Below are 13,371 nucleotides of genomic sequence, written 5' to 3' on the forward strand. Positions count from 1 at the left end.
CGACCAGTTCTGGTGGTTCCCGCACATCTGGAGCCACAAGCAGCCGCACACATTCGGCAACTTCAGCGAAATCGTGCATCAGATGACCCTCAACAAACAGGTGGGACCCGGCGGGAGGGGGATGGGGGGGGGGGAGGTGCAGCACCCCGCCCTGGCGGAGGGACGCGTGCCGGACCGCAGTGCTCGCTGGATCACCGCTCTGGTAATGACAGCTGTGTGCAGCGTGCGATGCGCCGATGACGTCGAACATGTCGAACAAGCTGTCGATGCATGTCGAACAAGCTGCACAAAACTGAAATGTCAGCTTGTATGTCTTGATATATATATATATATATATATATATATATATATATATATATATATATATATATATATATATATATATATATATATATATGCGGGCGGGTGCGTGCGTGCGTGGTGCGTGCGTGCGTGCGCTGCGTGCGTGCGTGCGTGTTATAATTTCTTGCCTTGCTTTCTTGGTTACATTTTCGAACACAATACCCTCGTCTTATGCGACCTCGTTGTAACCGCGTGGTGGCGGGCGTCATCAGTTCGCGGAGGAGCACCATCTGCAGGTGCGGCACCAGTACGCCGTGGCGCCGCACCACTCCGGCGTGTACCCCGTCAACAACCGCCTATACGACGCCTGGCGGGAGGTGAGCGAACTGCGACTGACGCGTACGTCCCGAGAGGGCGCTGGTGGCGTCGCGGTCACCGCCTGCCTGGACGTCCGGTGCGGTGGCGGATAATTTGGAAGGCTGCGGGCCTGTATGTGGCGTGTACTATGTCGGTCTGCTCGCGAGTGTAGTGGGAGTCAGTGCAGGATATCAGGTGCGTCATAGGCCTTTCGTTGGGACTTATCTGCACAATATTCAGTGTGCTACTTAACAGTTGAGATTCATCTGGTGTATGATTAAAGTTATGTAGCTGTCAAGGCGCGGGACGTCAGTAGCCTTATTATGTAAACAGTGCAATGACGATACCAATAGCCCGGTCGACTTCAGAGTTTAAGGCGACCTCGAACGCCGCGATGATGAAGTTTGCATAAATCACGCAGGTGGCGTGTAGTATGTCATTCATGTCATTACCATCACTGCTCTGCCCACTTTTGTGCAAGAACCAGTTGAAAAGAACCAGCGAGCTGTTTGTGCGCATCAGCTTTGGATCTGTTGACAAGTTAGCGTTGCTTCCGAAGACCGCTTGAGTCGACAGGTGCTAGCCAGGCAACCGAGACTCTGCACAAAGGTGACGGTGCAGGCAGTGTCGCTGGGAAACCCCTGGTTTCGCACAAAAACCCACGAATCTGCGATCAGTCCGCTCGCAAGCGTGGGAGCACTCCTATCGCGCGCTGGCTTTGAGCCGGGCACCTCCGCTCACGTCCGTCGGCGCGTGCCGGCAGTTTGGGACATTCGGCAGACGTCGACCGAGGAGTACCCGCACCTGTACCCGTCGCAGCGGCGCGGCTTCGTCTACAAGGGTGTGTGCGCTGCTGCCGCGACAGACCTGCGGTCAGTGGTTCTGAATCCCCTCTCCACACCCCACGCGCCGGTGGTTAGTGGTCTGGACCCCTCCCCACACCCCGCAGACCTGCGGTCAGTGGTCTGAATCCCCTCTCCCCACCCCACGCACTGGTGGTTAATGGTCTGGACCCCTCCCCAGACCCCACAGACCTGCGGCCGGTGGTCTGACCCCTTCCCAGGCCCCACGGACCTGCGGTCGGTGGTCGGGCCCCTCGCCCTAGACGCCACAGACCGATGGTTAGCGGTCTGGACCCCCTCCTCAGACCCGAAAGGGTTGTGGTCAGTGGTCTGCCCCTCCCCAGACCCACAGACGTGCGGTTGGTGGTCTGGACTCCCTTTCCAGACCCCACGGACCTGCATTCGGCGATTTGAACACCCTCCCCACGCCCCACGGACTCCAAACTCCACAGACCGGTGGTTAGTGGTCTGGACCCCTCCCCAGGCCCCAAAGACCCGCCGTCAATGGGAGGTAGGACATGGGACCGGATAATTGTGCTGTGTCTCGCAGGGCGATGCGAGACGACTGGGTGGGAGGGGGGGGGGGAGGGGACGAAACATGCAGAGGACTGTGAGTCGTGCATAATGTTATATAATGTAATATGCATGGTATAAAGAAGATATGATCTGTAATGGAGACTTGCGGTGCGGGCGTTGAGAACCTGTCAGCTCCGTGGGACAGAAAGTTGTGTTAATTTCTTGCGCGAATCGCAGTGACAAGTGACGTCATCAGTATGTTCACTTCTCGAACGGTGGTGTGCTGGCAGAGTCCTAGCCACAGCGATGTCATGAGCGACCTGCCGGCCTTTGGAAGTGCTTATCGGCCAGCTCAGCTGTATCAAATGGCGGCAACCGTTGAAGACGCAAGTGCTATGAGATGAGGGCTAATTTGGACTCGGTTCACGAGCAGCAAATTCGCTCTCTACGTCAGCCGCACCCGACCGCGATGTTCGGGTGCCCCCCCCCCCACACCCCTCGCCAATTGGGAGGTAATGGGCGGTCACCCCCTGGACGCGGCGGGCATGTGCTTATCCGCGTGGCATACGATTTTTGTCGACGCTGCGGATGTTTTGGCGTCTTTGCTTGTCGCAGAGTGAACTTCTCGCCTGTTTCAACCCACTGCTTGAAACTATAGAGCTACGGCATGAACGTTTTGTCCCGTCCAAATGAACTCAGCGTTGCCAGTCCGATGGCGGAAGCCGTTTTTTTTCCGTTCGGCGTTGGCAACTCCGCAGTGCTGACTGTCGTAATTGCATGCAGGCATTTCACCCACACCATCTCCTGACTGTGGGTGACTCCCTGTGGGGCAGTTCACCCACATCATCTCCTGACTGTGGTGACCTCTCTGCAGGGCTGTTCACCCACACCATCTCCTGACTATCTTGACCTCCCTGCAGGGCTTCACCCACACCATCTTCATCGACAAGTACCCGGGAGGACGGCAGGCGCTGGACGACAAAAATTCAGGGCGGAGAGATATTCCAGACCATGCTCAACAACCCGGTGAGATCTGCTGGACCGTGCATCGGCCTGGTAAGGTCCCCGGGCGGTAGTCAGCAGCCTGGTAGATCCCCGGACTCTAGTCAGCCTGGTAAGGTCCTCGGACTCTAGTCAGCAGCGTGGTAAGGTGCCCGGACTGTAGTCAGCAGCCTGGTAAGATCCCCGGACTCTAGTCAGCAGCCTGGTAAGGTCCTCGGACTCTATCAGCAGCGTGGTAAGGTGCCCGGACTGTGTAGCAGCCCTGGTAAGATCCCCGACTCTAGTCAGCCGCGTGGTAAGGTGCCCGGACTGTAGTCAGCAGCCTGGTAAGATCCCCGGACTCTAGTCAGCAGCGTGATAAGGTGCCCGGACTGTAGTCACCAGCTGGTAAGATCCCCGGCTCTAGTCAGCAGCGTGGTAAGGTGCCCGGACTGTAGTCAGAGCAGCCTGGTAAGATCCCCGGACTCTAGTCAGCACGTGGTAAGGTGCCCGGACTGTAGTCAGCAGCCTGGTAAGATCCCCGGACTGACAGTCAGCAGCCTGGTAAGGTGCCCGGACTGACGTAGTCAGCAGCTCGGTAAGATCCCCGGACTCTAGTCAGCAGCGTGGTAAGGTGCCCGACTGTAGTCCAGCCTGGTAAGATCCCCGGACTCTAGTCAGCAGCGTGGTAGGTGCCCGGACTGTATCAGCAGCCTGGTAAGATCCCCGGACTCTAGTCAGCAGCGTGGTAAGGTGCCCGGACTGTAGTCAGCAGCCTGGTAAGATCCCCGGACTCTAGTCAGCAGCGTGGTAAGGTGCCCGGACCTGTAGTCAGCAGCCTGGGAAGAATCCCCGGACTCTAGTCAGCAGCGTGGTAAGGTGCCGGACTGTAGTCAGCAGCCGGTAAGATCCCCGGACTGACAGTCAGCAGCCCGGTAAGGTGCCCCGGACTGTAGTCAGCAGCCTGGTAAGGTGCCCGACTGTAGCCAGCAGCCTGGTAAGGTGCCCGGACCTGTAGTCAGCAGCCTGGTAAGGTGCCCGGACTGTAGTCAGCAGCCGGTAAGATCCCCGGACTGACAGTCAGCAGCCTGGTAAGATCCCGGACTGACAGTCAGCAGCCTGGTAAGATCCCCGGACTGACGTATTCAGCAGCCTGGTGAGGTGCCCCGGTGCCCAGCAACCAGTGATGATGGCATACTTGACAGCATCACCAAGGGCCATCAGATAGAGGTGTATCTCTTCGTCGTCGCGTTGTACGAAGCCGTGGTGATTTGCGTCACCTTTGTCACCGATCAGCTGGGTATTGGTTTATATGACTCCTCAGCACCTTACTGCCTGCCAGATGGAAGTGGTGGTGAGGAGTGCCTCACGAAAAAGGAAATGAAAGTAGTGTGTCGGAAGCATAACCACAAGTGCTAGAATATTACAAGGCCGTTCAATACACCAAGAATGATCAATGTCAACCCCCGGAGGGTTAACACTGACGACATGCGTCTCAGCCGCGTTGCTCAGCTGCCCTCGGCGCGCCAGTTATAGCCACTTGGAAGACGGCTTATGCTTCTATATAGCCACAGTTGGAAGACGGCTTGCCTCTCGGACATCAGTTTTCCACATCGCCGTCGCTCTGTCGGACTCACACCATCACTGGCCCCTCGCCGGCGCGCCGTCCGTCACGCGTCCTTCGGTTTCTGTGGGGTGATTGTGACCTATGCTTTCTGTGACGGTTGCCCTCTCCGGGGGGGGGAGGGGAGGGGGGGGGGGCACAGGCTCGAGTCCCGGTCGCCGCTGCAGTCCCTGGGCGATGATCTTGGCATGCAGTCGCTGACGCTCCCTTAAACGGCTCGTGACGACGTGCGCTGTGTAACCTTTCGAAAAAAGGATGCCCTCTCCCATCGCGTGCCTCTTTCTCCGCCCGGTATCATGTGGCTAATGGGCGACAGCAGTCACCCACTGTGGGCAAGCACCACGTGCCAATCTGTGGACCATAAATGAGCGACGGGCCCAGGGCCGCACTCCAACCACGGCCACCGCCCAGCGTCGGCTCCTCACCAGATGTCACCACTGCGTCGCCGCCTCCGCCCTGCAGATGTCGATCTTCATGACGCACCTCAGCAACTACGGCAACGACCGGCTGGGCCTGTACACGTTCGAGTCGGCCGCGCGCTTCGTCTCGTGCTGGACCCACCTGCGGCTGCGCAACGGAGCCGCACGACCGGCTGGCCGACCAGTAACTTCCAGCGGTTCCCGAGCAGCGCGACCCGTCTGGGGCGTGAGTACAGACCGCCCCCGCCGTCCGAGCGAGGGGGGGGGGAGGGGCGCCCACGGTCGGGATGAGACGGGCTTCGTTGGTCCACCACCGGGCGCGGCGGCTGACGCGATATTCGTAGGATTGGTGGCCGCTTCTATGTAGCTCCGTAAAGCCTGAATAATGATAGATATTTGTTTGATCAACTAACTACTAGTGTTGCTGACATTTTTGGAACTTTTGTTAATGGAACTGGTGTACTGCTGCAGAACCCCTTGTTCCGGATCATTATAAAGTGCTATGCATATGCGTTGTGGCTCATTCTTGCTGTAAAGTGTACAAGAGTTCTGGCAATATATATATATATATATATATATATATATATATATATATATATATATATACACCATCAGCTCTTCATGCTCCTACTCCTGTGTTTCTCCTCCTCATGCTGCCTGCAGACTATCTGCTGACCTCTGTGGCTTACCATCTGTTGACCTACTGACCTCTGTGTCTGGCCCCTGCTGACCTCTTTGCCTGGCCATCTACTGACCTGTTGACCTCTGTGTTTAACCCGTGCTGACCTCTGTGTCGTCCCATCTGCTGACCTGCTGACCACTTTGACCCGTGCTGACCTACTGACCTCTGTTTTCGTCCACTCGCTAACCTGCTGACCTCTTTGTCTGACCCCTGCTGACCTGCTGACCCGTCAGAACCCGTGCCGGGATCGCCGCCACCTGAGTCTGTGGAGGATGGCCGAGGACGCGGCCGTGTGCCAGCGCTTCCCGCGCCTGCTGGTGCTCGGGCCGCAGAAGACGGGCTCGACGGCGCTCTTCACCTTCCTCGGCCTGCACCCGACGCTGCTGGCCAGCCGACCCAGCCCCGACACGTTCGAGGAGGTGCAGTTCTTCAACGGCAACAACTACCTGAACGGCATCGACTGGTGGGGTGGGGCGCGCGCGCCGGCGCCGGCGGCGGCCTTCGTTGGCGGGCGCGGCGGGGAGGGGACGGAAATCGTCGTTGCGGGCAGTCACTGGTCATGGCTGTACATGCGCGATCTTCTAGCGTGTTTCGCTGCGAGGCGGCGGAATGTTGCTACCTGAAATGTTGCAGCTCAGGTCACTATAGGTCGTATGTGACCGGGGCAGTCGTGGCGTCCCAAAGCCCAAATTATCGTCATTATCGTACAGATTACCAAAGGTTGAAAGCGGGCTAGTCCACAGGCTAGTGCTGTCGTCGGCGGTGCTGATTCACCACAGCGTCGGTCTGTGGCGTCCTTCGCACGGGCGCGAACCGCGGCCGGCGGCGGGAGCCAGCCCGTTGCCACCGCTTCGAGACTGGGCTCGCGCTGGCGGCGGAGTCTCGCTGTGGTCGGCTGTGTCAGGACGCGCGCTGCTCCGGGTGCTCACGTGCCGCTCCGCTCCGGGTTGAAGCCGTGGGCTGCGCAAGCTGCCCCAGTGTTCAGCCGTGTCGCTTCGGAGTAGTTCGCCATGTGGTGTTACAGTGGTCCATGTAGGAGCAGCGAACCCTTCACGCCTAGCCCTTCATGTCCAACGAAACCCTTCACGCCTAGCCCTTCATGTCCAACGAAACCCTTCACGCCTAGCCCTTCATGTCTATGGGACATCTCGTGGGACATGACATCTCGTGGGAAATCTGAGGATGTCATGACCTTTTTGTGCGGCGGAGTCGTGGCTGGTGTGCCTGAACGTGTGTTTCAGCACGCTCGTCTTTGGATGACTGTATTTGTCCTCATAACATGTGAGCCGTCCCCTTGTCTGCGGACGACGGACGGCGATATCCCAGAGTTGATTCGGGATTGCCCAAAGACAAGTCAGTGGACGTCAACAGACGGTGCGGGGGTGACTCTTCTGGCGCTCGTGAGACTGCTGGCGCTCGTGAGACTGCCGGCGCCAGTATGGATACGGTCTGGCGTGGCGCGCGATCCTGCCGCCGGCGGCACGGGTCGGGCTCTGACGTCACTGACGCCCCGCCCTCGGGCGTGCCGGCGTCACTGACGGTAGGCTGGCGGAGGGCGCTTCGGGTCCCGCGCAGGAGGGCAGGAACCGCGCGGTATGTGAGGGGCGAATCGTCGCGCGCGTGTGGGCGGACTGACGGCGTGACGTCCGTTGCAGGTACCTGAACTTCTTCCCAGTGCCCCAACAACGACTCGGTGTACCTGTTCGAGAAGAGCGCCACCTACTTCGACAGTGATGTGGTCCCCAAACGCGTGCATTTCCTGCTGCCGGACGTCAAGCTGGTGAGCTGCGGTTTGGGAACCTACTGGTGTTCGGTGTGTACCAAAATTCATTTTTCGCATATACTTTGCTATTTTTACCGTGATTGGCACTCCGTTTGCAGCCAACGATTGCAGAGGTAATCCATAACGTATTTCTAGGACACTGGCGTTTTGTGAAGCGGAAGAAGTTCATAAGCACCATGATGTGAAAACGCATCTGTGATTGTCAGGACGTGAGGTATTTTTGGCCGTCGGTTTAAGCAAATTGGCAAATGCAGCGCGCTGTCTGCAACTATATTACCAATGCTATCCTACGATGTTTCAGCGAATGTGAAATCCCCTTTGAACTACCAAGAGGCCAGCGGCGGACTACGTTCGTGCCGCAGCCGGCCCTTCTGGCAACAGCGGCCTTTAGCGTACCTATCGACGAGTGGCGCCACACCGCCGCCGTGTCGTGCCCGTGAAAGTTGAGCTGCCGCCCACGTCCGACAGGTGGCGATCCTGATCAGCCCGGCGGCGCGCGCCTACAGCTGGTACCAGCACCAGCGGGCGCACCAGCTGTCGGCGGCGCTGCGCTACTCCTTCTACGAGGTGGTGTCGGCCACCAACCAGTCTGAGCGTAGCCTACGCCAGCTGAGGAACAGGTGAGGGGGGCGTCCGGGTCAGGGGTCACATGGTAAAATGTCAAAGGTCATCATCCGGAGACACGTGAGCGAGGCCGGGCCAGGGAGTCACATGATGGGAGGTCAGAGGTCATCGTTCGGAGACACGCAAACACACGTGAACGGAGCCGAGCCAGGGGTCACATGATGAGAGGTCAGAGGTCATTAGTCAGAGACAAACGCACACGTGAACGGAGCCGGGCCAGGGGTCACATGATGAGAGGGCAGAGGTCATCAGTCGGAGACACACTTGAACCAAGCCAGCCCAGGGATCGCATGGTGAGAGGTCAGAGGTCATCAGTTGGAGACATGTGAACGGAGCCTGACCAGGGGTCACATGATGAGAGATCATAGGTCATCAGTCGAAGACACACGTGAACAGGGCAAACAGGAAATCAAGGAAAGTGTTCAGAGCTGCATGATGCAGCTGTTATATGGATCCAAGCTAATCTGATGCAGCTAGATTGCCATTGCAGCGACGTCGAGGTAAGCAATGTGGCTGCTCGCCACATGTCTGAGCGCCCATCGGTGTGTCCGTGCGCCTGTATGACGGTCTGTGTGCCGGCAAGGTGTCTGTGCACCGGCTTGCGTGTCCGCCAGGTGTCTGGAGCCGGGCAAGTACGCCTCCCACCTGGAGATTTGGCTGCGCCACTTCCCGCCGTCACAGCTGCTCCTGATGGACGGTGACCAGCTGAAGGACGACCCCGTCCAGGTGAGCCGTCCCCGTCCCCGACCCCGTCCAGGTGAGCCGTCCCCGTCCCCGACCCCGTCCAGGTGAGCCGTCCCCGTCCCCGACCCCGTCCAGGTGAGCCGTCCCGTCCCCGACCCCGTCCAGGTGAGCCGTCCCGTCCCCGACCCCGTCCAGGTGAGCCGTCCCCGTCCCCGACCCCCGTCCAGGTGAGCCGTCCCCGTCCCCGACCCCGTCCAGGTGAGCCGTCCGCCGTCCCCGACCCCGTCCAGGTGAGCCGTCCCGTCCCCGACCCCGTCCAGGTGAGCCGTCCCCGTCCCCGACCCCGTCCAGGTGAGCCGTCCCCGTCCCCGACCCCGTCCAGGTGAGCCGTCCCCGTCCCCGACCCCGTCCAGGTGAGCCGTCCCCGTCCCCGACCCCTCCAGGTGAGCCGTCCCCGTCCCCGACCCCGTCCAGGTGAGCCGTCCCCGTCCCCGACCCCGTCCAGGTGAGCCGTCCCCGTCCCCGACCCCGTCCAGGTGAGCCGTCCCGTCCCCGACCCCGTCCAGGTGAGCCGTCCCCGTCCCCGTCCCGACCCCGTCCAGGTGAGCCGTCCCCGTCCCCGACCCGACCCCGTCCAGGTGAGCCGTCCCCGTCCCCGACCCCGACCCCGTCCAGGTGAGCCGTCCCCGTCCCCGACCCCACCCGTCCAGGTGAGCCGTCCCGTGACCCCGACCCCGACCCCGTCCAGGTGAGCCGTCTCTGACCCCGACCCCGACCCCGTCCAGGTGAGACGTCTCTGACCCGACCCCCGACCCCGTCCAGGTGAAGACGGTCTCTGACCCCGACAACCCGACACTTCCCAGGTGAACGTCTCTCCTGACCCCGAACCCCCAGTCCCCGTCCAGGTGAGGCGTCTCACCCCTGCGGGGCTGACGCCATGCCTCTGGAAGAGGCCTTGCCCGCGTAGTTAACATGGGCGGTCTTCGGCTCGTAGTGCTCGCCGAGCACTTGTCTCGCGTGGCTTTAGCCGAACACCGCGATTCGGCAATAATTGCGGGTTCGCTGATGATCTTACCGTGGGAGTTCGTTGGCTGGGCGGGAGTGCGGCCCCGTGCCTGGTCCGCGGTATGCAACGCCGACGACGGGCGGCGGCCGACCGAGCGGCACCGGCCCGGGCGGGCGCGCGGGCAGCGGCCGGCCGGTACGCAGACCCCGGGAGCTGACGGTTGCCGGCGACCCCTGGCGGAGCCGCGAGCGCCCCCCCCCCCCCCCCTAGGCCGACTGTAAACCAATCCTGGCGGGAGCTGACGTGGCCATGATGTGCCGGCTGTGTTGCGAGGTCCCCGTGGCGGGCTCGTCGCGCGGGGCCAACGGTGGCTGTGGGCGGTCACAGACTGTCCCGCGCCGACCTCGCCGACGCTGCGCTCGCCGCTGCCGCAGGTGATGCAGAAGGTGCAGGAGTTCCTGCAGGTGGTGCCAATAGTGGACTACAGCCGCCTTATCGAGTACGACGAAGAGAAGGGCTTCTACTGTCAGGTACGACACGGGCTTCTGCAGCAGGGCACATACCACACGGGCTTGTGGTGATACTGAGTATGGAGTGGCGCACCGACTGCATGACCATTTGCGCCCTCTCGAGAACGGCTAACTTTATTTCACTCGGCTACGGCTTCAAATAACAATCGTCTAAATTAAGTATACCCACGCCGTCAGAGACTGTAAGCAATGCTAAAGGCGACGTGCGCCGGGAATGAAAGTACGTCGGCAATCTCACAGCACCTACAAGGTCACCTAAAAGGTCACCACCTAACAACTGAGAAAGTTACGCTGTGGGGAAGTAACGCCGCCCATTGGCGGCTCAGCTACGGCACGTAGTGAGGACATGTGCGACGTCGGATGCCCCCCGCATTTCCAGCTGCAGGGCGCATACGACACAGGCTTCCTCTGGCGGGCGCCCTCGACGTCGGCCGCACGCCTCAGTGTGGCCTTCCATCGTGTGTCGTGTTTGTAGCTGGCGTTTTCCAGATTCGTCCCGAGCCATTTGCAGGTGTGACATTGGGCTAAGCCTTCACCCGTAGCAGTGGCCTCTTTCTGTTCTGTGAACCCATCACCCGGGTAGGACCATTCTAGTTCAACGCGTAGTCTTGCGTCTCACCTTTTCACCGGGCAGCATTGCGGGGAAATAGTTTTCGTGGAACATAAGAGTATGGCCTGGCCGCCGTATGCCAGGCTGATCTATGGCCTACATGCTGGCCAACTGCCATGCGTGTGGTGAAACTGACACCCAGCTGTTTGTGGTACTGAACACCGGGTCCCTCCGACGCGACGCCCGCTCGTCCCTCCGGAGTGGCAGGGTGCGGAGCCACATGGCTTCAGCAGCTGGGTGCGGCGTGAAGCCCAGTGATATGGGACGAGTCGTATGGTGTCACCCGGCGGCGGGTACACTATTACACTGCTGGCATCGAAACACTTGTCAGTGTCGCCGTTGAAGCAGGGCTAGAAAATACGGTAATGGTAACGGCACATTAAAAAAGGTATTCCCTCAAGGCATATAAAAGCTATGTTTGAAAGTTTTTGTCGAAACTTTATGCACAGCAGTTTACCAAGAGGAGGCGCTAGATAAATTGAGGATCGATTTTCGTTTTGGTGAGCGCTTTCTAAACTTCCGTCTTACCTGCTCCGAAGCAAGGTCAGAATCGTGTAGAATACGACCTTGAATGTTCCTTGCACGAGTTCCACCGCCGACAATAAGCCTGATAAAAGTGAACGTACCTGCCTAATCTCAGAGCTCACACTCCACGAGAAAACAGCCTTGTACCACGTGATATTTGACTCAGGCACCACGCGGATGATTTCTGTTATGCTTCAGCCCACGGAGTGCGGGGGCTTTCGGATACGGTTCTTATCAGTGATCATATTCTGTGGCGAACAGAGGTGCACGGCGACACCCGAAATTGAAGGGACATAATTTCAATATCATTCCATCAGTCAATCTTAATCAAATCAATCAATTTAATCAAATCTCAGGCAGGGCCGGAGTTAGACGAGAAAACGAGCAGGCGTCCGGACTGGTCCGTGGACAGCCTCGGCCGTGGCGTCGCATCTCCGTGTGCTGACCCGGGTGACCTTAGGTCACGACCCTGCTCATGCTGTCTCCGTCTTGGCAGGTGCTGGCCGGCTCGGGGCACACCAAATGCCTCGGCAGCGGCAAGGGTCGCCATTACGAGCCCATGGAGGAGCAAGCTTCCCAATTCCTTAAGGTGGGTCTCCCCGGCGACGGATGCCTGGCGCCGTGACGCTAGCGATTATGGTGTTCCGAACAGCTCATATGCGCGTCCTGTGAAGTCATTCGATCCAGTTTAAACCTCGTGAACATCTCGCCGCCACAACCGAGAATCGAACCCGGGTCCTCAGCGCCGTAGTCGGAGTCCCTCCCCAACCGCGCCGCCGCGGTCAGCCGTGACATGACTCGGAATGGGAGCGTGCGCGGCTGCTGCGGTCCACGCGGCGGCACGCGGCACTCGATCAGCGCGTGTTACAGGGGACTCGTTTGTGCGCGATACTCGTGCGCAGTTGTGGCATCGGCTTCCGAACTCCAGCTCACAACGAAATGGGCGGCGGCTTTGGCTTCGCGCATGTCCGCTCCGGCTCGGCGTCGTGCCGGCGCCCCGTGATGCAGAAGCGTGTGTGCTGTGGCTTTGCTCCTTGTCGCCCTGGCTGTGCTGACTATGGGCCTCCTCGTGTCCGCCGCGTACTGACAGCACGCTCGCCGTCCGCCGGCAGCGCTTCTACTTCAGTCACAACATCAAGCTGAACAAGCTGCTGAAGCGGACGGGGAAGGCGGTGCCGCCCTGGCTGGTACAGGAGCTGAGCAACGTCCCCGGCGGCTGACTCCGGACTAGGCTGGCGGCAGAGTGCAAGCCCGCGCTCGTTCTGTGGCTCCGAACCGATCCTTGGCATTGTGAATCACGTCTAACTAATGTCTCCCGTTCTCCTTCCGCCGTGATAACCCCCTGTGACCTAACCTCGCGACGAGGGTAGTATTGTGCTTCGCTGTGCCCCAGTTGTATTGGGGACGCGTGCACCTTGTTAGTACCACTGCTTCATAACTGCGCATAACCTCCGTGGAGACCGCCCGTCTTGTTGACGCGGGCATTGTCGACAACTGATCGTTCATGGACTCCCAGATGGCGCGAGCGTTCCCTCGTGGAAACTTCCGAACCGTCTACCGCTTCCCGGTCGCCGCGGCTTTCGAGCGCGCCAGCGCCGCCACGTGACCGGCGCCCGAGGGCGACCGACCCCGCGAGCCGTGTCGCCCTCGGGCGCCGGTCCGGCGTCGGTGTGAGGGCCGCGATGAGGCGGGCTTGCTCCGTGGCGCGGCCCGCCGCGGCGGTGGCAGCAGCGGAGCGGGCTGGTGCGCTCTGCTGCCAGCGGCGCGACGCGTTTCTGCGAAGCGATGGTATGTCGCTCTGTTGCCGAGCGAGATGTCGCTCTGTTGCCGGGCGAATGTTGCTTTGTTACCGAGCGAGATGTCGCTCTGATGCCGAGCAAGATGTCACTCTGTTACTGCGCGAGAT

The 13,371-nt window shown here is 60.0% G+C and overlaps 1 pseudogene; it reads left to right on the forward strand.

Annotated features, from left to right (window-relative positions):
- LOC119112771 (bifunctional heparan sulfate N-deacetylase/N-sulfotransferase 2-like) overlaps positions 1 to 13,107 on the forward strand; it is a 14,233-nt pseudogene extending 1,126 nt beyond the window's left edge.
- The last annotated feature ends 264 nt before the right edge of the window (positions 13,108 to 13,371 follow it).

The sequence above is a fragment of the Pollicipes pollicipes genome, unplaced genomic scaffold (assembly GCF_011947565.3).
Source record: "Pollicipes pollicipes isolate AB1234 unplaced genomic scaffold, Ppol_2.1 Scaffold_1600;HRSCAF=1878_pilon_pilon_pilon, whole genome shotgun sequence".
NCBI lineage: Eukaryota > Metazoa > Arthropoda > Thecostraca > Pollicipedomorpha > Pollicipedidae > Pollicipes > Pollicipes pollicipes.